This window comes from Sus scrofa, chromosome 10 (genome assembly GCF_054392235.1).
Source record: "Sus scrofa isolate SSC_HxYL_T2T_F1_AM1 chromosome 10, Sscrofa_HxYL_maternal_Yorkshire_Landrace_v2.0, whole genome shotgun sequence".
In the NCBI taxonomy this organism is placed as follows: domain Eukaryota; kingdom Metazoa; phylum Chordata; class Mammalia; order Artiodactyla; family Suidae; genus Sus; species Sus scrofa.
Window position 1 is genome coordinate 37,064,740 of NC_139392.1, and position 25,574 is coordinate 37,090,313.

Sequence of the window (25,574 nt, forward strand, 5' to 3'; positions counted from 1 at the left end):
ACAATTGAGAAAAATATATTTTATGATCATTGAACTAGGAGTTTATAGAGTTCTCTCCATTATCTATTATGAAGCTATAAATATGAATATTGAAGTCTTGGTAAAGTACAGAAAAAGTTGTCAAAATACTTAAAAAATGCCTAGCCATTACTGAAGATTCAACAAATGCTAGTATCTAGACATTTTTTTCTGTCAATGATCTGAAAATTTCTAAATTTTCTTTCCCAATTTACAAGTACAATCCTGCCTATGTATATAAATCATCACTTTTGAGGCATAGTGAGCAGCCTGCTTTACTATCCTCTTCAACAAAATCCTCATAGCATTTTTCACCTTCTTGTTTCTCACTGTAAATTAGAGGGTTTAACATGGGAGTGAGGATTGCAAAGAACACACTCATCAACATGTCTCTGGGTTAAGTGGCCACAGGATTCATGTTGCTGAATACACAAGGGGCAAAGAATATTACTGCTACCATAAACATGGAGCCACAAGTAGAGAGGGATTTTCATCTTCCTTCATAGTTCAGGCATTTCAGGGAGCTCAGGATGCTTATGTGGTAGATGAGTAGCATGAAAAAAAAATGAACAAGCACATGCCCCCTACTGTTAGAAGCCACCAGCATTCTAAGCCTGTAGGTGTTGCTGCAGGCAAGTTCCAACAGGGAGAAGAAATCTCAGGTGAAGTGGGACCACAGAAGGTCAAGTCACATGTGAAAAGAATCTGCACGGTGGAGGGAACGATCTCCCAATACAGGCCACCACCACTAGGAGCTGGCACATCCCATGTTGCATGATGTTCCTGTAGTGCAAAGGCTTGTGAATGGCCACATAATCATCATAAGCCATGGCAATGAGGACAATGACCTCTGATCCTCCAAGAAAGTGTTCCAAAAAGAGCTGAGTCATGCAGCCACTCCAGGTGATGGTTCTCTGGTACAGGAGCTCAATGGTAATTTTGGGGATAGTGACAGAGTTGAAAGAGTCATCTAGGAAAGACAAGTGAGTGAGAAATAAGTACATGGGAGCCAAAAGTGTGGGGCTGAGGGAGATGGTAAAGACCATGAACAGATTGGTCAGAAAGGTAAATAGGAAAATGAACAAAAAGACCATGAAACATATTTTCTGCAGGTGTAGATTGTGAGTCCCAAAAGAACAAATTCAGTCACATTGTTGGGAGATGTGAGGACATCCACTTAGCAAGTAACACCTTCCTGTGTTCTGATTTATCTACAGAGAAATAAAGAATGACTTCTATTCATCAGGAAAGGATTGTAGTCTCAACTAATTAGAACAAAATTGTAACTGTATGTGAGGAGCATGTCGTTGGCAGTCTTGCTCAGTAGTTGTTCCAATTCTCACTTCCTCTATGATGTTTTCTAACTATTCAGACACCTAGTACCCATCATTAGTGAAATTTCTTCAGGGAAATATTTGATGTGTAATTTAATGAGAAAACACTGTGCTGACTACAGGAGATCAGGTTTATCCTCCTGCTTCTAAGTCCATGTGAATTTTCCAAGTCATCTCAGTGTCCCATGCTTATGAACCTCCCCTGTGTCTGTGGGCTTACACACTGTAATCCTCAAATATACTTTATAAACTGAGAGTTGCCCCACAGGATTAAGAATTATTCCCTCTTCCATAAGAATTGACATTTGAACTCTCAGCTGTAAATGTGGAAAATCACCACCAAATATTACCTATCACAAGCAGATTTTTTCCAGAAATCTACATAAGTCATTGGTGACACTCTTCATGGTACCCACTGGAACACAGAATGATTCAGGTGTGTTTTCTCACTTTCTTTGGTGCCTGGCATGATGTTTGCATTGTCTAACCTATCAGGTGATGAGTAAAAGCTTATTGGATTTCCATTCTCCATGGGAAAAATTAAGACTGCTTCCCAGACCATAAACCTGAGGGGAATACAAGTGCCCTAGTTCTCCTGCTCTGTTTATCATTTATTTCCACATTATGAGAAACATAAACAGCCACTGATAGGATGTTGCCCACCCTTTAATAGTTTCTGACACACTTTATTAAAATATTTAATTGCCACTTGGAAAACTTAAGTACTCACTCATTTTACATGAGATAATTAGTTTTTTGTTAATTGATATTTTTATTCTTCAATATTATGCTCCACATACAATTTAAAATAGTCATATTCAGTAAATATATAGTTTTCATAGATTTTTTTTCTTTTTAGGGCTGCCCCTGTGGCACATGAAAATTCCCAGGCTAGGGGTAAAATTGTATCTGTAGCTGCTGGCCTACACCACAGCCACAGTAACTCAGGATCCCTGACCCACTGAATGAGGCCAGGGATCCAGGGATCAACCCCACATCCTTATGGATAGCAGTTGGATTCATTTCTGCTGTGCCATAACAGGAACTCCTGTAGACTTGTAGGGAAAAAAAAAAGGAAGAAAGAATGAAAAGAAAAAAACTCTTGGTGTAGTTCCTGCTGTGTCAAACCAAGTTAATATCTGACTGAAGCAGCTCAGATCACTGAGGTTCAGGTTCATACCCTGGGGCAGTGGGTTAAATGATCAAGCTTTATTGCAGTTGTGGTATAGGTCAGAGCTGTGGCTTAGATTCAGTCCCTGGCTTAGGAACTTATATATGCTCTGGTTGCAGCCATGCAAATGAAAAAAAAAAAAAGAAAGAAAAAGAAAAACTTCTTACATAGGTGTTCACTCCTGAAAGATCTATCAAGTAAAATAAATCTGTATTTTCAAAGATTTGGACATAAAACATAAACTTGGAGAATATAGAGATTTAGTCTTCTATGTATATTCTTTCTATGTCATATTCCAAAATATTCTAGACACCTGTAGGCAATAATGCTTTCTGAGAACAAACTTATTTTATTCTCAGGCATAGTATATAGCTAGGTAAAAATAAAAGAAAATTTTTCAGTTATATAAAATGGGAAGTTCTGATGAAATACTCCTTTCCTTTATGGCACTGAAATAGTTGAAAGAGGTTCAAGTTTGGTTTTAGGAGAAAGCAGATCAGAATACTAACTATGATATGGGTTGATTTCTTAAAACATTTGAAATTTGCCATTCTACAACTGTAGAATGTGAGTAATCATAATAACACCTACATTGCAGAGGTGTTGTTACTGTCAGGTGAGACACATTAGCAAGAAGCTGACAGTAATACAAATATGGAAATGTAAATATCATGATAGAAAACTTTTAAATTGGATCATTTATTATCTGAAATTGCATTTTTGTTGTTGTTGTTGTTGTTGTTTAAAAACATTCCAGACATTTTTTTGGCCTCTGTATGCCTCCTTACTGTGTTGGGAACAGGGTTTAACATGGGAGTAATGAGAGTGTGGAAGATTGTGAGGGGCAGAGAGATGCTGCTGCCTCTGTCACCATGACCTCTGTGACTCTTGAAGACTCTGGGAGCCTGGAAAAGGGGAAGCATGAGAAGATAACTACTCAGTCCACAGGTGGCAGTGTAAGCAGTGGCCAGGTGGCAGCCTGAAGCCCTGGGTTGGGGGCACTGCTACTGCAAGAGACATATGGTAGGAGCCCAAAACAGGCATGCCTAATAAAATGAGGAAGGAATGGATAAGCAATGAGACCCTGCTGTATAGCACTGGTAACTATATATAGTCACTTATAATGGAGAATGGTAATGTGAGAAAAAAAGAATGTATGCATACATGTGTGACTGAGTCACCTTGCTGTACAGTAGAAAAATGACAGAACACTACAAACCAGCTATAATGGAAAAAATAAAAATCATTGTAAAAATTATAAGAGAAAGAATCTCCAAAAGCAGGGAAAAGTGTAAAAAGTTCCAAAGGAAAATACATAATAGAATCATGATTTCCAGCAGGAAAAACAGCCATGTTGATGCCCCATCTACAGTAAATCTGGCTAGTAGACATAGGTTGCAGGTTCCATCCCCAGCCTTTCTCATTGGGTTAGGGATCTGGCATTGCAGTGAGCTGTGGTGTAGGTGGCAGATAAGGCTAGGATCTTACATTGCTGTGGCTGTGGTGTCAGCCTGCAGCTGAGGCTCCAATTCAACCTCTAGCTGGGTAACCTCTATATGCCATGGGTGCAGCCCTAAAAAGCAAAACAACTAAAGAAACAAAAAATTCAATTGAGTAACATTCATCCTGTCTTCATTCATTTCAATGCCTATGATGAATTCAGAAGTGGGGATTTACCCTGTAAAGACAGTATTTTCAATAGCAAGGTCATGTGATGTATGTATTTATGGTTCCTCGATGAGACCAAAGCATTTTAATCATTGAATCTATTTTCCTCCACAGTGTGCAAAAGGAGAAGAAACAAGCAAGTATTTTCTAATTTATAAAAAAGTGAATTTGGAAACTCTCTGGTTTTGCTACTTACAAGGATGCTCTAATCCTTCTTTACTCCTTCTGACCATTGGTCACTGGACCTCTGTGGAGGACAACCAGGCATGGGAACTCACCATGTAACAAACCTGGCTGCTACTCAGACAATAAGAAATGCTGAAAAATCTTCCATAAATATTAAAAAAATTATACTACTATTTGTTCTTCTTCTGCACATTGTTGATAAACAGCAGAATTTCCCCTCCCTTCTATCTAAAAACAAGTTCAATACATACATCTAAGAGACACAGGTCTGTCTTTAGCTTCTTCACTTCTTTATAGCCAGCATTTGTTTCAGTGTCTGACTCATATAGGCATTAAATAAAAGTAAGTGAGTAAATCAATTTGAAGACTCTCATTTATCCTGCATTTTATTTTTCCTTCTATCTTCCAAAATTTTTTATAATGATTTTATTTTTTCAATTATATTTAGTTTACAGTGTTTTGTTAATTTTTCACTGTACAACAAAGTGACCCAGCCTCTCTCTCTCTCTCTCTTTCTCTCTCTCTCTCTCTCACACACACAAACTATACATTCTTTTTCTCACACATTATCCTGTATCATATTCCATCACAAGTAACAATATATAGTGCCCTGTGCTATTCAGCAGGACCTGATTGTTTATCCATTCCATATGCAGTAGTTTGCATCTGTGAACACCAGATTCCAAATCCATCCCACTCCTTCCCCCTCCCCCTTGGCAACCACAAGTCTGTTTTCCAAGTCCATGAGTTTGTTTTCTGTGGAAAGGTTCATTTGTGATTTATAGTAGATTCCAGATATAAGTGATATCATATGGTATTTGGCTTTCTCTTTCTGACTATTCAATTAGTATGAGAGTCTCTATTTCTATCCATGTTTCTGTAGTGGCATTATTTTGTTCTTATGACTTGGAAGTACATCATTGTACTACATATATATGACATCTTAATCCATTCACCTGTTGATGGACATTTCATTTGTTTCAATATCTTGGCTCTTGTGAATAGTGCTGCAATGAACAGATGGGTGCATGTGTCTTTTTCAAGGAAAGTTTGTTGCTTCTGTTTGTTTAGGTTGTTTGTTTTCCGGATATATGCCCAAGGGAGGGATTTCTGGGTCATATGATAGTTCTATATTTAGTTTTCTGAGGTATTTCCGTACTGTTTTCCATAGTGGTTGTAGCATATGACATTGCCAACTACAGGGTGGTAGGGTTCCCTTTGCTCCACACCCTCTCCAGCATTTGTGATTTGTTGACTTGTTAACACTGTCTTGTCTTATGATTAGGTCTTTAAGCCACATTTACTCTCTTACTTTTGAAAATTGAATATGTGGTTGAAATGGCAGTTAAACACATTCCTTTCACCCAGTGAAATCTCTCACTCTTTCTGTAAGACTGTGGGCAGCTTTCTTTGCTGATCTGCTTCAACCAGCAACCTTAATTTCTGGCCACATATGCTAGCTGAATATTAGAGGGAAGCTGAGGGGAAAAAATGCCATAGTGCTTATTGTTCTGGTTCCCTCTTGTGGTTTTTAAATGTCTGGGTGCTTTTAACTGAGGCTGCACTTTTTGGATGTATCTTCTGAATTCCTGAGATCCCTCTCTCCCCTACCTTCTTAGGTGTTTTTGTAGTAATGCCTTCCTATTATCACCTGGGGGTTCTATAGTAGCCCTTATTTATTTCCCTCCACTTTATTCATAACTTGATATGCAAATATATGAAACATTTTAATCTCCCATTTTCAGTATGCCTTTTCTTGTCAGGTTTCCAATGTATGCAGAACATTTGTATTTTTTTTCTTTGTAATAAATAAAGTAAAATAAAATAAATGAGAAAATAATTTTCCCTTTAGTAAATTTGCTTTATCCATAAGGAACCTATGCATGATCTATATCTGCTAAATAAATTCAAATTTTTCCAGGAAAATGTATTATGAAAGACCAAAATGTAAAGATTTCTTGGTGTCTTAAGTGGGAATCTGTGTATTATCTGTAGCACTGATTTTAGAGTTATATGTGTGAAAAAAGTCATATTTTATGGCAAAATAAGAGAAGTGTAAAATGTCTTCTCTGCCCATTGGCCTCCTCTCTCCCCACACTGTGCATTGTGTATTTGCATTATGCTTGGACCCAACCTCCCCATTGGCAGGAGTACTTCTCCACATGAAGAGCAACATTCTCCCAGCATCAACAAGACAACTTCATAAAAGATAGCCTGCTTTCTTGATATTGTGAGGGGTCAAATGACTGACTATAATGTAGGTTAGATTATATAAACTGTCCATAATAGAGCATTTGATGTACAACCTTCTGTAACAAATAACATTTATACTTGTGACTTGATCTCTGTGCAGCAAAATGGTTCTCGGTTTTCTAAAATGCTATTCACAGATTATAATCCTCAAATTTGCCTCTAATAACATTTTCCAATTCTTTCTTAGATTGACCAATTTTTGTTGAAATATGATTTCATGAAGTATATGCATTTTTTCCTTTTATCTATTTCAGAAATCTTTTCAGTTGGAGAAAACTGATAAAGATGCAAATAAATCTTGTCCATAGAAATCCAAAATTGTGTGGTAAAAGTTTGATTGAGATCCCTGATCATTACAGCAAAAAATATTCACATTTATTTGCAAGATCATTACCCATCCCTTACTGAATAATGGAAGGGTAGTATTCTGGATTCTCCTTAAGTTGGATTATAATATGTTGCTAGTTCCCTCATTAATCAATGAGCTAAATAAAATCATTGTCATGTGTCTATTTGACATTTCTATGATTATAATTTCACTTTTTATAGTATGTTTTTCTTTTGATATTAGAATAAAGATCAGTTTAGAGATATTTTTAACCACACTTATAAAAAATATATTATTACCCGAGTGTTATTTCACCATAGGCTTTCTGCTTTATTGGGGACATTGCTTCTACTTAATGCATTTGTAAAAATCTTCTTTAAAATTTGCTTTGAAGTCAAATGTTCCAATAGCCCTTTTTCATCTCTCCATTTTTGTAGAGTCTTCAATGTTACAAGTTCTGAGATAGTTAAGGACTAAGGAAAGTAAGCCTACTTTCCACTTGAGAGATGTCAAAATTTGGTAACTAATGAAGTTCTTTTTGAAGATGAGATCATTATGACAAATGCTGCTAAAAAACTAATATTTACTGCTTCATATATGCTAGGTATTGTGCAAAGAATTTTATATACATTATCTCATCTATTTTTTTAAAGAAAATCAAGACATGAGATTTTCCTCAGGACATACATTTAGTACGATCAGATTTGAAGACATAATTCAAAAATCTCTGACAGCAAGTCTTGAACTCGATCATGCACCACATTTACCCTCAAGTAAAAATTTACGAAAGAGTTAGCAGGAGGTTTATTTAACATACCCTTTCAACAAAAGCTATCAGAAGACTATTTCTCATCATAAGGCATTAGAAATTGGTTCAAAGAACACTTGAGGGAGTTCCCACTGTGGCATAGCAGAAACAAATCCAACTAGTATCCATAAGGGTGGAGGTTCAATCCCTTACCTCCCTAATTGGGTCAGGGATCCAGTGTTGCTATGAGCTGTGATGTAGTTCTATATGTGACTGGGATCCTGTGTTGCTGTGGCTGTGGTGTAGGCTGGCAGCTATATCTCTAATGGGATCCCTAGCCTGGGAATCTCCATATGCTACTAGGATGGCTCTAAAGCAAGCAAACAAACAAACAAAAACACTTGGAATTTGAAAGATGTCAGCTTTTTCCCTCTCTCAGGAAAATTTAGAATAAGACAGTTATTCTTTTACTTTGTTATGTAGGTTTATAATCTATGACTGACCCTGTCCATTTCTAATCTGCACTAAATTTGCTAGTAAAAAAAAAGTATCATGCATTGAGCTCGTATTATTTGCAATCCCATTTCATATTTCATCTCAACATAAATTTATGACATGAATACATTATTTCCAATATAGAGAGATGAAAGCTGAAGCTTAGAATAATTTATTTCCCTTGTCCAGGATGATGTAATTAATCAATTGTGGAACTGAAAGGCTGATTCTGCTGTTCCAGTTCCAAGCTCTTAGCCTCCTAATTTAAAAATCTTCAAAAACTGAAGTCTCTGCAAAGCATCTGCCATGATTCACCACAAGAAGGATATATATCATGTCATTTAGATCATATTATAAATGAGCTTTCTGAGAATTCATCTACATGGAGACCAGTATTTGACCTACACATCAACAATAAAATCTTAGGCATTGAGAATTGAGTGTTTTGTAGTAGAGTATCTATTTCATTCTCTTGTCATTGCATCAAAAGAAACTGTGACATGGAAAAGGAAAGGAACATTTCTAAAACTGCACATTCTGATGCTGGCAGAATTAAGTTAACTATTCAGTTTTCCTAAATCCCAACCACTTTTATTTTTCCCCTACCTAGAATCACTCACATGCCAACTTGTTAGAGAGTAATTCAAACAAAAAACATAGTTTAGTTTGCCCAATTGATCTATGTAATTACCTAAATGAGGCTTATCATTTTCCAAGTGAGACCTGCCTATGGAAGAGGTTAAAAGATCAAAATTAAACACATCCCTTGATACTACCTTGCAGCATTTTATGATATAAAGAAAAACACACAAAGAAAAACTTTATGATACAGGATTTTTTTAAGCTTCCATTTTCCACATGGATTTAACCTGTTTGCTGGAGGCCAGCTCTGGCTGCCAGGGTGTATACTCCCTGAAGGAGATGGATGTGCATCAGCAGATGTACATGGAGACACCCTCTTTGTCCCTACTTTCAGGGCTCTGGACTGCTCAAATTTTATTGGCATAAGTAGTTGATTATATAGAGAGTTTTAACTGCAAATTACATCACAGTATTAAAAGTACATTGGTGAATTATTACATGTTAAAGCAGCTATATATCATGTTCTAAGATCTTTATCTTAACTAAACTTAGTGAGTACAATTTAAGGGCAATTAGGTACAATACACCATGTGGAAAGGAGGAGACTTAGTACAAATCATCACATGGCCAGCCAGTCTTTACAATTTTAAGAGTTCACAGACACAAGAATTTGGCATTCACAAATCTTTTTTTAGATTGGTGCTTATCTTTAACACGTTATGGCAGGGAGACAGTGTAAGTAAATATAAACCAACTAAACTAGCTATCACTTAAAAGCTTTTAAAATCAAGGACAAAATTCACAGCTAGGTTTCATGAATGATATATATCTAACTTCTCTGAACCTCATTAAGATCCTAACTCTAAAGTTTAATATATAACTAGTTAGTAGATAAACACTATTTTTTAACTAAGTTGGATTTAAATAGAGGAAAGTCATTCAGGATGAAATTCTTATTGTATTATTGTTGTAACTTTGTTAAATCACAAATCACCACAGGAAAATAAGAATAGAAAATAAGAATAACAAGCAAATAATCAGGAAAGACTGAGGAAAACTGAATAACAAGTAAAACAACAGGAAAGACTAGGTCACCTGGGAAACAATCCATGTTCTCAGGCACAAACATGGAAATTGTTTTCCCAGGAAATCCCCAATTCTTCCCCATCAACATCAAAATGAGAGATGTGTAACCCTCAGCTTGTACCATACAGGCAGGCTTCAGTCTGCCCTCAGTTTTGCACCATACAGGCAGGCTTTTATCCTGACCAGAAGCCTACATCCAGCATGCACTATTCAGTCAGGCTTTTATCCTGACTAGAAGCCCACCTTCATCATGTACCATTCAGGTGAGCTCCCTTCCTTTTTTAGGACTCTGCCTTCAGGTTTTTCTTCCATCAGACAAGGTCCTTTTTTCAAGTCCCTGCATCTCCTTGGCTGCCTGCAACTGTCTCTCCATTTTTATTGCTAAATCATATAAGTAAATTGTGTGGGAAAATGACAAGACTTACTCTCTGCATCTGTCAAATCTTTTGGTATCACAAGAATATTGTTCTTCTTTTTCCTATTTTGGAAAAGGAGATTTGTTCCAAATACTTCTATTAAGTCCTTTACTACAATATGTTTACTCAGGCATCTGGGACATGAGATGGAAATTTATGCCCTCTTAAGAAAACACATGGCCTACTAGATATGAAGAACTGGTCCACTAGGAGAGTGCTGAATCAATATTCCCTCCCTTTATAAAAATTAATTAACATATACTCAATTCAATGGAATTGGGAGACCAGAAGAACTTTTATGGCCTGTAACATAGCAAAGACCAGCAGGAATAAGATAGACTTCTTTCCTTGCAAGTTGTTCAGCCAATGAAGAGCCATGGGCTCATTATTTATTTACTTTACTCTCCAAACTCTCTTTTCTTTCTTTTTTTTAAATTTATATTTTATTTTTATTTCCCCCAACATACTTTTCTTCCCCACTGTATAGCATGAGGACCCAGTTACACAAACATATATACATAATTTTTCCCCTACTGTTATGATGCATTGTAAGTATCTAGACATAGTTCTCATTCCAAACTCTTTTCATCCTCTGAATAGCATTCACCTTTTCTTGATTTGATGGCTATTGCGTATGGTTTGTCATGATTTCATGCATCAAATTGAAATTCTTCATGACCTGCAGTAAACACGTCTCTGTGCAAAAATATCTAGCATTCTTTTTGTTTCAGGTCAACAGCCAATGGAGGATGCTGGTATTCTGCCAACCATGAGTGAATGTTAGCTTAGAACCTACTTCATGGAACCTCCTGAATGATTTGAGTATTTCCACTTGCACAGAGCACAATTCCTTCAGTAAATGCTCTCAGATTCCTCAGAGGAAGGTTAGGTTGAAGATGTACACCACTTATTTTGGATGATATTTCAGATTTCTTATTCAAAATACCTGATGTGTTATTTATTCAAAAATCTATGGATATTGAAAATATCAAGCCTTGATGAGGAGTTGAGAGTGAAGATTTTTCTGAATCAAATCTGGCAATTCATTCATCCTTCTCTATTCACCAACTCAGATTAAATTGAATCATCACCATCATCATCATCATTGTCAGATTATTTGGCTAGGGTTTCCACAACAAAACACTACTTACTGGGAAGTTTATTAACACACATTTATTTTCTCACAGTTCTGAAAGCTGTACCTCTAAGATCAAGGTCACAACAGGGTTGTCTTCTAGTGTGTCCTCTCTTCCCTGCTTGTAGATGGTCAACTTCTCACTCAGTCCTCACATGGCCTTGCCTCCACGGAATCATGCAAACACTAGTGCTATTCTATTAATACCCCACCATTATATTAAGAATCAACACCTATTTCAGTCTCCCCTGTTCAAAGATTTCCAGGCTAAAATTCTAGTATGTGAATAAATGAATTTTAGATGACTTCAGTCTCACCCAATTACTTTTATTTATTTATTTACTTATTCATTCATTCATTCATTTTATTTATGTGTTTATTTATTTATTTTTCCACTGTATAGAATGGGGGCCAAGATACACTGTCATGTATATATATTTTTTCCCACCCTTTGCTCCATTACAATATAAGTATCTAGATATAGTTCTCAATGCTATTCAGCAGGATCTCCTTGTAAATCTATTCTAGTTATGTCTGATAAACCCAAGCTCCCAATCCCTCCCACTCCCTCCCCCTCCCATCAGGCAACCACAAGTCTCATCTGCAAGTCCATGATTTTCTTTTCTGAGGAGATGTTCATTTGTGCTGGATATTAGATTCCAGTTATAAGTGATATCATATGGTATTGGTCTTTGTCATTCTTGCTCATTTCCCTCAGGATAAGATTCTCTAGTTCCATCCATGTTGCTGCAAATGGCATTATGTCATTCTTTGTTATGGCTGAGTAGTATTCCATTGTGTATATATACCACCTCTTCCAAATCCAATCCTCTGTTGATGGACATTTGGGTTGTTTCCATGTCCTGGCTATTGTGAATAGTGCTGCAATGAACATGCAGGTGCACGTGTCTCTTTTAAGTGGAGTTTCGTCTGAATATATGCCCAAGAGTGGGATTGCGGGGTCATATGGAAGTTCTATCTATAGATTTCTAAGGTATCTCTAAACTGTTCTCCATAGTGGCTGTACCAGTTTACATTCCCACCAACAGTGCACGAGGGTTCCCTTTTCCCTACTCCCCCTCCAGCACTTGTTATTTGTGGATTTATGAATGATGGCCATTCTGACTGGTGTGAGGTGGTATCTCATGGTAGTTTGGATTTGCATTTCTCTTATAATCAGCGATGTTGAGCATGTTTTCATGTGTTTGTTGGCCATCTGTATATCTTCTTTGGAGAAATGTCTATTCAGGTCTTTTGCCCATTTTTCCATTGATTGGTTGGTTTTTTTGCTGTTGGGTTGTATAAGTTGTTTATATATTCTAGAGATTAAGCCCTTGTCAGTGGCATCATTTGAAACTATTTTCTCCCATTCTGTAAGTTGTCTTTTTGTTTTCTCTTGGGTTTCCTTGGCTGTGCAAAAGCTTTTCAGTTTGATGAGGTCCCATGGGTTTATTTTTGCTCTAATTTCTATTGCTTTGGGAGACTGACCTGAGAAAATATTCATGATGTTGATGACAGAGAGTGTTTTGCCTATGTTTTCTTCTAGGAGTTTGATGGTGTCCTGTCGTATATTTAAGTCTTTCAGCCATTTGGAGTTTATTTTTGTGCATAGTGTGAGGGTGTGTTCTAGTTTCATTGCTTTGCATGCAGCTGTCCAGGTTTCCCAGCAATGCTTGCTGAATAGACGTTCTTTTTCCCATTTTATGTTCTTGCCTCCCTTGTCAAAGATTCATGGACCATAGGTGTCAGGGTTTATTTCTGGGTTCTCTATTCTCTTCCATTGATCTGTCTGTCTGTTTTGATACCAGTACCACACTGTTTTGATGACTGTGGCTTTGTAGTATTTCCTGTAGTCTGGGAGAGTTATGCCCCCTGCTTGGTTTTTGTTTCTCAGGATTGCTTTGGCGATTCTGGGTCTTTTGTTGTTCCATATAAATTTTTGGGTTGTTGGTTCTAGTTATGTGAAAAAAAGTCATGGGTAATTTGATATGGATTGCATTGAATCTGTAGATTGCTTTGCATAACATGGCCATTTTTACAATATTGATTTTCCCCATCCAGGAACATGGAATATCTTTCCATTTCTTTACATCTTCTTTGATTTCCTTGATTAACGTTTTATAGTTCTCGGCATATAAGTCCTTTACCTCCTTGGTCAGGTGTATTCCGAGGTATTTGATTTTGTGAGGTGCAATTTTAAAAGGTATCGTATTTTTGTATTCCTTTTCTAATATTTCATTGCTGGTATACAGAAATGCAACTGACTTCTGAATGTTAATCTTATATTCTGCTACTTTGCTGAATTTATTAATCAGTTCAAGGAGTTTTAGGGTTGAGTCTTTAGGGTTTTCTATGTATGGTATCATGTCATCTGCATACAGTGACAGTTTTATCTCTTCTCTTCCTATATGGATGCCTTTTATTTCTTTTGTTTGTCTAATTGCTGTGGCTAGAACTTCCAAAACGATGTTGAAGAGCAGTGGTGAGAGTGGGCATCCCTGTCTTGTTCCAGATTTGAGTGAGAAGGCTTTCAGTTTTTCCCCACTGAGTATTATATTTGCTGTGGGTTTGTCATAAATGACTTTGATTATGTTCAGGAATGTTCCCTCTATACCCACTTTGCCAAGGGTCTTGATCATGAATGGATGTTGGACTTTGTCAAATGCTTTTTCTGCATCTATTGAGATGATCGTATGATTTTTGACTTTTCTTTTGTTAATGTGGTGTATGATGTTGATTGATTTGTGTACATTGAACCATCCTTGTGCACCTGGGATGAACCCAACCTGGTCATGGTGTATAATTTTTTTGATATGTTGTTGGATTCGGTTGGCTAAGATTTTTTGAGAATTTTTGCATCTATATTCATCAAAGATATTGGCTGATAGTTTTCTTTGTTGGTGGTATCTTCGTCTGGTTTTGGAATTAGGGTGATGGTGGGGTCATAGAATATTTTTTTGGAGTATTCCTTCTTCTTCAAACTTTTGAAAGAGTTTAAGGAGGATGGGCACCAGATCGTCTTTATATTTTTGGTAGAATTCACCTGTGAAGCCATGTGGTCCTGGAGTTTTATTTGTAGGGAGTGTTTTTATGACATCCTCAATTTCATTTCTAGTGATTGTTTTTTTTTCAGTTGGTCTGTTTCTTCTTGATTCAGTTTAGGCAGACTGTAAGATTCTAGAAAACTGTCCATTTCTTCCAGATTATCAAATTTTGGCATATAGTTGTTCATAGTATTCTCTTGTGGTATTTTGTATTTCTGTAGAATCCAAGATGGTGTAAGAGTAGGGCGACACGCTCGCCCTCTCTCACAAACACAACAACAACAACAATGAAAACACATCTACAGGTTAAACGACTCACACAGTACAGCAATTAATCACTGGAAGAAGACCATTCATTCATTTTTTAAGGCCACACCTTTGGCATATGGATGTTCCCAGGTTAGCAGTCAATCAGAGCTACAACTGATGGTCTATGCTACAGCCACAGCAACACAGGATCTAAGCCACATCTGAGACCTACATCACAGCTCACAGCAACACCTGATCCCCAACCCACTGAGAGAGGCCAGGGATCAAACCCATGTCCTCATGGATTGGACTCATCTCTGCTCCTCTACAATGGCAACTCAGACCTTAACAAATTTCTAACTGCAACCTCCTAAGAGATGCTGAGCCTGATGCACCCAAATGAACTGATCAATTTCCAAACCCAGTGGAAAGATATGAAATAATAGTAAATGTTGATGTTTTAAGCCACTATTTGGGGGTGATTTTTTATAAGGATAGTGTCTGGAATATTGCCGTAATTTAGACACTCTAGTATTAGATACACTAATTGAACTAGATGTAAAGCTAAAAAAAAGTAAGCAAATAGAGTTTGTATATGAAAGCAGTGGTATTTCTGGGAAGTGGGAAACAGAAGGATTGTTATGGAATAATATTCAGCTGATTGCCTCTTAAAAAATCAATTTTTGCAGAAGTTGGTAGAAAGGAAATGTGCTTTAAATCAGAATGTGATATTGGTCATTCTTTTCATTCATTTTTATGGTCACTGTGCAATGTAGCAGAGAAGAAAGCTCTGTATAGACACAATGAACAATAGAATCTACCTGTTCCCAATTCTTGTCTGGCTTCTGTCACTTCTGAGTGTCCAAAATTCCATTAGTAAAGTCCTTCACTAACTCGCTCAAGGGCAAAATTCTCTAGAGAACAAAAAGCCAAGAAAATTGTGGCATCTTAATTCATTAAAACTCCTCAATTTGAGAGTTCTCTTGAGGAAAAATGGATGAAAGATACTGTGTTTTCACTTCTGTGGCTCAGATCACAGATATGGTGTGGGTTCGATTGCTGCCTCAGGAATTTCCACCTGACATTGGCACAGCCAACAAGCAAACAAATGAACAAACAGAAACAAAAAACAAAAACCCTCTCAACCTGAGGAAGACAGCATCTTGTCATAATATACTCTGGCTGTATATTTATTCCCTCAATTGTAGTTCTTCTGTCTGTTTTATTATTCAAGGGACAGAATGCATGATCCATTTCCAAGCTACACCACTCACCATCATCTCTAAAAAGCTCACACTATATATAGTAAATAATTCAAATCACTTGCCATAATAGAATTCACTGGTGTCATTATACCTTCCATCACCAAGAATCATTAACTGAGTGGAAAATCAGTATTTCATGCTGAAGGCTTAGCTGTAGAACCATGTGGAACACCCTACACTGAATGTTTGGAATACCCTCTTGTATCTTTAGTATAGAGTATGTGCTAAGTAAGCTTTGGCCATTTTGTACTTCATGGTAGCCATACTCATGGGGGAAAAACCCCATACTAATGAAATTTACCATGTGAAGGATTATATTTTCCCTTCTACATTCCAATAGCTAAAAGGTCCATTTCCACATATGTTCCGAGATTCTGAAATTTTTGATTGAACAAGCGACTTCCTTCTCGAACAAGACTCTGTTTCCTATTTGATCTCTAGTGATGCCTGAAACTTTCTTGATCTGAAAGCCATGAGCAACAGCCCTGGATAAGGACATGAGGTCTCTGATGAGGAGGAATATTTAAATCTCCAGGAGGTTGTCTGCTAACAGCACTGCCAGCAATAGGAGCAATATAGTATTATTTTCTAAAGGGGAGCTGGCCAATGTATTACCATATTCACCATAGTCCACCGCTTCTGCCACTTGAATCTATTTCGTATATACCTGTGAACATAGCACCTCTAGGGTCCTGTTTCTGAGGGTAAATTAAAAGAAATGGTTAGAGTGGTGAACTCTGTCCTTTGCTAATGCAGTTGATCTTAGATTTGCATTTTCTACTTCTCGTCTTCTTCCTTCTGTGCCAATTCTTTCTGGCTTCACTTTTCACCCACAGCTCAACGGATTTCCATAACTTAGCTGGAGGTCTACTCCAGAACCTTACCATACAAGGTCTAATCACTTCTTTAAAAATATGCTTCCTGATAAAAGTGTTATAGCCTCTCCTTTTCCACCTAATATTCAATGTCTATTCCCTCTGCCAGTGTCATAGAAAGAGCCTCATCTCTGAATTATTACAGATTTCACTCCTTCTAGTGCTCAGGGTTAAGATTTAAGCTAAATTCAACACTGACAAATGGGATAAGAATATAGAAAGTAAAGGATTTTATTGCAGTATAATTGATCATTTTTATCAATGCATTCTGAGGGTTTCCAGGTTTTGGAGTTTGTATTTATGTAAGCCAATCAACGAATATCCTTACATTTAAAAACAATTTAATTGGATCTTCCATTCATTAACAACTAAAATTATCCTAATTTAAACATATTTTTTGTGGTATATGGAGTGTCTAGGCCTAGGGTCATATTTGAGATGCAGTTGCAACCTACTCCATAGCTGTGGCAACACAGGATCTTTTATTTAACCTACTGTGCCAGGCCAGGGATTGAACCCGTGTCTTTGGTGATGCCAGTCTTATTGTGACACAGCAGTGATTCCATATTTTATATTGAAATATCCTTATTTTAAATATATATTTGTGAAATTGGGCTAATTCATATTTTGTTAATCATTTGCATTCTGTATCTATTTCTGAGTCAGTAGATGATTATAATTCTAATGTTATAATTTGTTATGTCTTCTAGAATGACTCATTACTCTTTTAAAAATTAATTGAAATTTGCATACATTTATGCTTCCAGATTAAATTTTAGAAACAAAGAACTGCCAGGCATTGTTTACTTTTATATGCAAAAGAATACAGTATAGGTTTACTATTTTTCCCAAAAGATATAGATTTAACATACTGTCATACTTTTTTTAAAAAGAGATTTATATATTACCATACCTAAAGTAAGTTAATTTATTATATTGACAACTTCATAATAGTTCCTGTCTCAAAGGGAAAAGCTTGGGAGACTATGCAAGCTATGGTAAATAGAATTAGCCAAGTAGAACTCTTCTGTTTAGCCAAACTAAAAGTCTTGAAGTAATTAGGCAAGTTTCTGGGAATAACATGGGCTAAGGTCATTAGAGACAAGCTACTAACCCTACCAAATTCACCACTACCATTTTTACATCATAGTAACAAGAAAGAAATGAAACTAGCTCTAGGAGATTTATAGTGGGAAATTATTGGTGCAGTGCCATTAGAGCTCCTTAATAGGAATGCTTAGATGTTTTTGGAAGTGTCTGCTCCATGACTACTTGCAACCTGATGACTGAGGCAGAAGACAAATTCTGCCACCCTGTGGTGGACACTGGGATTTGGGATTCAATAATTTCATGCTACAAGTGGCTAGATGCATGTCATTTGAATCCTAGAAATTTTACTGGATTTTTTTCATAAACTTCATCAGAAATGCCCTTTATGTCATAGATTATGTCAGAGGGTCATTTGCATAATGATGGAGTAGCAGTACAAATCATAATTAAATTGAAATTGCATATCCTTTCTTTGCCATCCTGATCACTGCCCTGGAGGGGCATTAGCTGCACTTGCTGTGGGGCAGGAGGGGTGTCCTGGGCCCTGAGGCTGCATGTTCAATGGGCCTGGGCAGGACCTGTGGCTGGGGCCTTTGTGGGACTGCAGGGCTAGGCCTGCAATGTGGCCCTGCGGGCGAACTTGGCCCATGTTGAGACGCAAAGTTCCCAACACTTGGGCTCAAATCCTATATCAATTGGCCACTTGAGGAGATTCTCATAGTTCCTGGGGATGTTGGGAAGAGAAGTCCATCTCCATGGCCAAATACAGTCCTAAGGTATGCCCAGGGGTGGATTCAGGCAGGCCATATGTGGCCACTCTTATGCCCTCCAATTGAGTCTTGATGCCATGGCCCCCTCTTGCTTGTGTTCCTCAGCCTTTAGGCAGGCCTGGCCAGTTGAGGGTCTGGGCTGCCAGTGCTTGGCAAGTGGGCCAGGGAGGTCAGGCCAATCCTATCCAGATATTTCCTTGATGTTTGTAATGGTTGGGAAAGTCTCAGGTTCCAGAGATGTTTGCTTCAGGCCCAGGGTCCTCGTGAGAAACTCCTCAGGTTTTGTTGGATGTGAGAACACTGGGTCATCATCTCTCCCAGGCTGCGTTGTCTGTGCAGGGTGGGCCTCCTGGTGGCTCAAATGGTCACCATGGCCTCACCCTGAGAACATCCCTCAGACTTGTAAAGTTAGGGTCAGCATTTGCTTAAGCTGCCCTGGGGCCCAACCACTGCCAGCAAAGACTTAGAACAGACCAGGAGGTGGACAGGGTGAGCAGGAAGGCTCTGGGATGCTCCATGGGTCACAGCACTGGAGGGGGAATCAGGAGGAGACCCCTTCTGAGCCCACCTGGGGGAGGTAGGTCCCAATTCTTCCTCTGCAGCTCAGCCATTGAGGCCTGTAGCCTTTTGATCACTGCATCATCCTCTAGGGCCAAGGGTCCGGAGATCTTGTCCTGAAGAAACTCATAAAGGCCTTGCAGGGGCAGCTTCAGGAGGTGTTCTGGGGGTGGGGATGTCATCAAGCCAACAGGGCCCCCACTGGGAAGGCTTAGCTCCCACCCTGTGGGCTCTCCCTGGGAGCAGCATGGGGCTGAGGTGAAGGCCAGGCCCTTATGACCACAGGAGAGCCACAGCAGTGCCACAACCAGGAACCAACCCCATTCCTGCCACCTCTACAGGGACCCTACCTAATCTGTGTCCTGGCTGGCCCTCCTCTGTGGCCTGAGTGGCCCAGGCTTGGGCTTACTCACTTCTGTACAGCTTGATGACTGTATAGGCCATGGCTGTGAGCATTTGCTCTCCCTCCAGGATTCATATATCCCATAGTCTTAGTGTGAGTAAGAAAGGTGTCTGTGGGGAGAACAGGCCCAGGAGGGTTGGTTTGAGCAGGGCATGAGGTGTGTGTGTGGGTGTCCCAGCACAGTTTAGAGCTCCCACTGTCTCTGGGTTCTGCAGTCCCACAGGTTGCCTCCAAAAAGACATACAGCTCTTAACTTAATGTACTGAGGAGGTCCCAGCCAGGTGACCTGGGGTCATAATGGCCTGGCCTGCACCTCCAGTCTCCTGGGGACAAATGACAGCCCCATGCTCTGCAGGAGCTACTCAGAGGATTCTGTAGCTGACTGCAGGGTGGGCACATTCTTTCCCTCCCCCAATTCTGACCCAGCCTTCCCTACAGGAGCCCAGGGGGAGGTGGCTCAGCCTTAGGACCCAAGATGCCCCATCCCCAGGGCTCTGGGCATGCCTGGGGATGCTTCTTGGGGAACTAATCTCCCTGGGTACAATTACCTGGTTGATAAAGCAACGTTGGAAGCACAACTTAGTATAAATTTCTGTGTACATGTATTACTTGTCCTGACAGAGGAAAGAATATTCAGGGCTGGCCTGAATGGCCCCAGTCCTCCCCACCTGAGGACTCTGTTCAGGTGCCCCTTCAACCAGTGGACCCCAGATCAGGCCTGGCTGCGCCAGGACAAGAAAGATAAAAGTGCAGGCAGGCCAGGCCATCTGAGGGATGCTTCTACTCACCAGGTGCCTCTTCAGCTGGGGGAGAGTCCTGTCCAGAATCTTATCATGATGGGCCTGCAATATGAAGTCTTGGGAACCCCAGAATGAAGAAGCCTGAGAAGTCCCAAGAAGGACAACCCCCTGCCCCTGGAAGTCAGAGGTGAGCCCAGCAAAGGCTTGTGTGTCCTGGGAACCCAAGGCCTCCTCCCCAGGTAGTGACTCCAGTGTGCAAGGCCCACCCCAGCCTGGCTACATGGATCTTCCCAGACATGACTGACTGCTTTTGAGGCATGGAGTGGCCTGGGGTTGAGAACCTGCTCACAGTGGCCCAGCTTGTGGGTGCCCAGTGCTGAGCATAAGGCAGGCATCTTTTTCTGGCACAGCCCCTCCCCACTGTGGCTGCAGCAGGGAATGAGGGCCTCAGTACTGAGTGGGAGGGTGTGTGGCCCACAGGATGGGGGTGGGGTGTGCATGATCTCCTTGGCTTGGGTATCAGGTGGGTGGCACAGCAGGGAGATGTGGCCTCCTGGGCCTCCTCTGATCAGGGGCTTGGGGTGGGGTTGGAGGCAGCCCAGTGGTTGGCAGAAGAGAGGCAGAGGGACCAGCAGGGATGGTGTGGTCTGGACAAGAACAGGGCTGAGGGCCATGGTTGTGGGACCCAGAGGGCTGTGGGGGGAGCTGGTGCCCTTTGCTGATAGGGAGATGGACCAAGATGGTACCTGTTAGCTGGGGAAACTCTGCTGGGAGACTCCTGTTGCTGAGTCACATCCAGCTCTCCAGAGTAGTCACCTACCATGCATGGCATGTCTTTTGTTGTACATTAGTTGGGCCAGTGCCCAGAAAGCATCCTCCTCATTAAGAAACATTAGCAGGATGGTGACAATCTGATTCATGTCCTAGCAGTAGCCCACCTTCTGCAAGAGTCATATATGGCTGCAGGGACACACTGGGAGGCCTTCACTACCATCTCCCTGGCACTTGCTCCTCAGCTACTTACTGAATGGGCTCCCATTTGTGCCTGGGCACCATCCCATGGCCCCCTTTCCCAGTTGAGACATGCTGAGTGCTGAGGAAAAGCGAGGTTTGGAGGTCCTGCCATGAGGGCAGGTGGGGTTTGCTGACAGGCATATATGGGACTTGGAGGGCCATGGTGGTGGTGATGTAGCCCCAGACCCCACTGTGGTCATCCTGTTTGTTCATCTTGGCTGGTATTCCTTGAGGGAATATCCTGGAAAGAGCAAGTGGGGTGGGGAGCCACCTCCAGGGAGCCACACAGGAGTTTGTGTTGCTGGGAACTCTCATCCCTGCTAAGATTCTGATTCATGAAATGGCATCTTCAGGACCCAAACTCAAGTGTCACGACCACAGCAATGCTTTTTAGGCCCATGTGAACTTGCTATAAAACATTCCCAAGCTCACAGGCTGGTGAAGCCCAGGCATAATGTGCCATTTCTGTCCTAAAAGTGGGGTCTGTATCCCAGCCATCTATGTCAGTTTGAAAGATCTCCCCTTGCATCACCTCTGTGGCTGTGGGAGCTGGCATGCTGACTGGAGTCAACAAGCCACTTAAGAAGCAGGGCCACTGTGTGTTGTAGACAGTAAGCTGCAAGCACATTGAAGAGGACCTACTGCCTGGAAAGGGGACAATGGGGCTCACTATAAGCATAACCCTCCAGTGGTCAAGTGTGTGGTGTGTATGGGCAACTGGATGGAGCAAGGATCACTAATGTAGGATGGGGTGATAGAATTGGGTTCTCCATCGCACTTTACTTTTAGAAATGATGCAGATGGTCTACAAAAGTAGACAAAGATCTAAATGAGGTGACATTTGTACCCATCTGACACTCATTCTATCCTTTTGTGTCCTGGTGCAACCTGCTCTCTGCTTCCCAGGGTCCCTCCCTTCCCCATGGGGGTCTTTTGACCTGAGGGCACAGCCAACCTCCCTCAGGGTGCCCCCTGCCCTGTGCACTCTTACTTCTGCAGGTGCTTTGCACAGGCCAAACTCTTGCCACCTCAGCTTCAGCACTTGTCCTCAAGCCTCCCCTCCCCCAGGACCCCTGGCCATCACCCCTGCCTCTCTAGCCAGGGACCAGTGGCTCAACATCCTTACTTGATGCTGTACCACTCCTGGAGCATAATACGGTTTTGGAAGTTGTGGCTCACGTCCATGTCAGTAAATTTGATGTCCTCAGAGCCTGGCCTGCTCCTTGATTCTCTGTGGGTAGAACCAGGGGTGGGGGGGTGGCAAGGTCATAAGCCTAGAACTCTAACCAACTGGCACAGCAGAGCAGGTGCTGCTAATTAAACACAAGTGATTTCTTGAGAAAGCATTCTTTTGCCTGTTTCTGAAGCCAGGCAGGGTCACAAGGGTGCCCAGGTCACAGCCTGTGCTCATCATCAAGGGACGTCGGCTTGTGGATTATCAGCCTGTGGCTTATCAAGGCCCAGACCCCCACCCAATAGTGACATAATGACCAGGCCAACAGACTCCCTCCTACCCCAGCCCACACAAGGCAGTCCAGGATGACAGTGCCTCCACCCCGGCCCTGGGCTTATACCCTGGGAAGCTGCTCCCAGGTGAGGGTGTCCCAGGGCAGTGGGGATGCTGGGAGGGCATCTGGGCCTCTGTCCTTTGACCCCTCTCATTTTAACCACATACAGGCTGGGTGAGGCAGAGGGCCAGAAAGTGAGCCCATGCCTGGTTTTCAGGGCCTTTTGATAGCATGAAGACTGAGTGTGATACTGGCTCTTTTCCCACCATGTCAGTGGATGTCCACCATGCTCTGGGCCTCTCAGACTGCCCATCATTGAGCAACTTGGACACCTGTGGCCAATGTCACAATTGCTCCCCCTTCACTTCCCCTGATGATGCTGCTCAGCTAGGTGCATAGAGCACCACCCTGGGCTGTGGGACCTCGGGTACACTGGGGACAGGTGCTGAGTGTCAGGAACTGGCTGGGGGCAGGGACCTCTCTGGGTCAATGGCTTGAGACCTGTTTCTTCTCCCAAGTTAGTCAGGCCTGTGTTCATCTGGTCTGGCCATCTCCTTCCAAGGTTTGTGTGAGGGTCTCCTTGCTCTTTCCTCCTGGATTCTGTTCCTTTCTGTGTGACTCTGTCCCCTTCAGGTATCTGGGAGGTCTTAGTGTGAAGCCAGGTGGTACCTGTCCATCTCTGGTCTCAGTGACTGCACTGGGCCAGGGGGGACAGTCAGCAAGGATGTGGGCGTGGACTTCCTGGCAGGTGGGCCCTGGGCCTTTTAGCCTGGGAGATGCCATGAAATCTGGGGATGGGTGAGGTGTCCCTGAGGCACAGGTGGAGGGCCCACACCTGGTATTTCCCTTGGTTCTCTGCCTTCACCTTCTCTAGGTCCAACAGCAGAGACCACACCTGTCCTGTCACCTGTTGGGGGATCCACTTGTATATATGCCAGCACATCTTCAGGAAAGAAGGGGCCCTAAGACAGATGCAAGTGACACCCAGCATGATGGAATAAGATTCATCCAGAAGATGCTCAGGAGATGCTGGCTCTGCCTGGACCTGCACTGGTCTCTCCATGTGGTGTGGGCATGTCTGGTCCACCCTGTGGTGTCCTGTGCCAGAGTGGCTAGGGAAGCCCCAGGGGACACAGGGCAGCTCCCTTCAGGGTCAGGATGTTCAGGTTTCTACCTTTCGACTGCCCCAGTATTTACTCCAGTTCCTCAGCATCTTCACCCAGTTAGTGGCTTGCCTGATCTTCTGGGCTCTTTGCTGGAAAAGGGGACACAGTGGTGTTAGCCAAGCTGTCAGCTTCCTTAGAGTGGCCCTGACTCAGGACCATGATCTTAGAGGAGGCATGAAGGCACAGACCCCTCACAGCCCAAGGACCCCTTGACTGCTCTGGGGTCAGGCAGCAGGGAACCACAGCCACACCCCTTGGCCACCTCCCACCAGCATGGCATGGATGGGGTCTCACCCTCACCTTGTGTGTGATGAGGCCATGGACTCTAAGGCCCTGCTCCTGATGGCAAGGCAAGAGAAGTAGAGCTGTGAGGACCAGATGCCTGGAAACCTCTGCCCCTGCCACCCCCCATATTAACCAGGGACACCCTGAAACAGAGGAGGACCCAAGGATGGTTCCAGCTCTTGAGCATACTGAAGCACCCCATGTGGCACCCCTACATCCACTGGGGCTGGCCACTCCTCTGCACTGTTCACCCCAACTCCTGACCTGACAGGTGAGCAGTCTCTCCCATAGCAGACCTGGAAAACTTCATCCCGGTCTCTCCTCCCCCACCATGGCTGGGCCCTGCCTCCTAACCCCTGTGTCCTCCTGGCACCAGACAAGTGATCAAACTCCACCTGCCTCTGTCACCTTCCCATGAGCTTCTAGGTCCTACATGACTGTCCCCTGACCATCTCTCCAATGCCTGAACAACATCTCACTGCCCTTCATTCTGTCCCCACATGGCCCCCTGGCTGGGCCCACTGCCCTTGGAGTCTTTTTGGCCAGGTGTTCCCTCTTTATGGCCATGCTCAGTAGAGCCACTGCAGACCAGGTTGAGCCTGACCCTCACCCTGTTGGACAGATGCCCTGGGCTCTCCCCAGTGTGGATGTGGAGGCCACAGGTCTGAGACCCATGTTGGCCCAGCCTCCAGTTCTGCCTGTACTACCTCCCCTGAGTATTCTTGTCAAAATTCTAGTATGGACCCTGGTCCCCAGTGGCCACCAGGGCTAGAGTCCCTGAGCTAAGTTGAAGGGTCCTGCCTCCAGAGGTGATTTCACAAATGGCAACCCTCCCCAAGGAGAGGGAGCGGTGGTGTCCAGATGACTCACAGTTAAAATACTAGCCTGTTGGTGACCTTGTAGTACGAGAGGTCAGCATCACCCCATGGGTCCGCTGGAGACCTTGGCTGGTGCCCCTGAAACCCAGATGGGGCAATAAGGTGAGGGTACATTCAGGGTGTTTTTGGGTGCCAAGGAATATCTGACAATAGGCACAGCATAAGTCCCTGCCCCAAGAGAAGCTCTCTGTTCCTTACCTGCTCCTACCTGTTCTGATCCTGCCTGGGACACATCTGCTCCTGCTGACTCTGGTCCCCACATGGGCCTCACCTTCTCAACCTTGGCTCTGATCCTACCAGGAACACAACTGCCCCCATGGGCCATGACTCCATGCCTGGGCCTCATCTG

At 42.0% G+C, this 25,574-nt stretch overlaps 1 pseudogene; it reads right to left on the reverse strand.

The window, feature by feature from the left end:
- Nucleotides 1-701: 701 nt before the first annotated feature.
- Nucleotides 702-21,294, reverse strand: LOC146398993 (USP6 N-terminal-like protein; annotated as a pseudogene).
- Nucleotides 21,295-25,574: the final 4,280 nt, after the last annotated feature.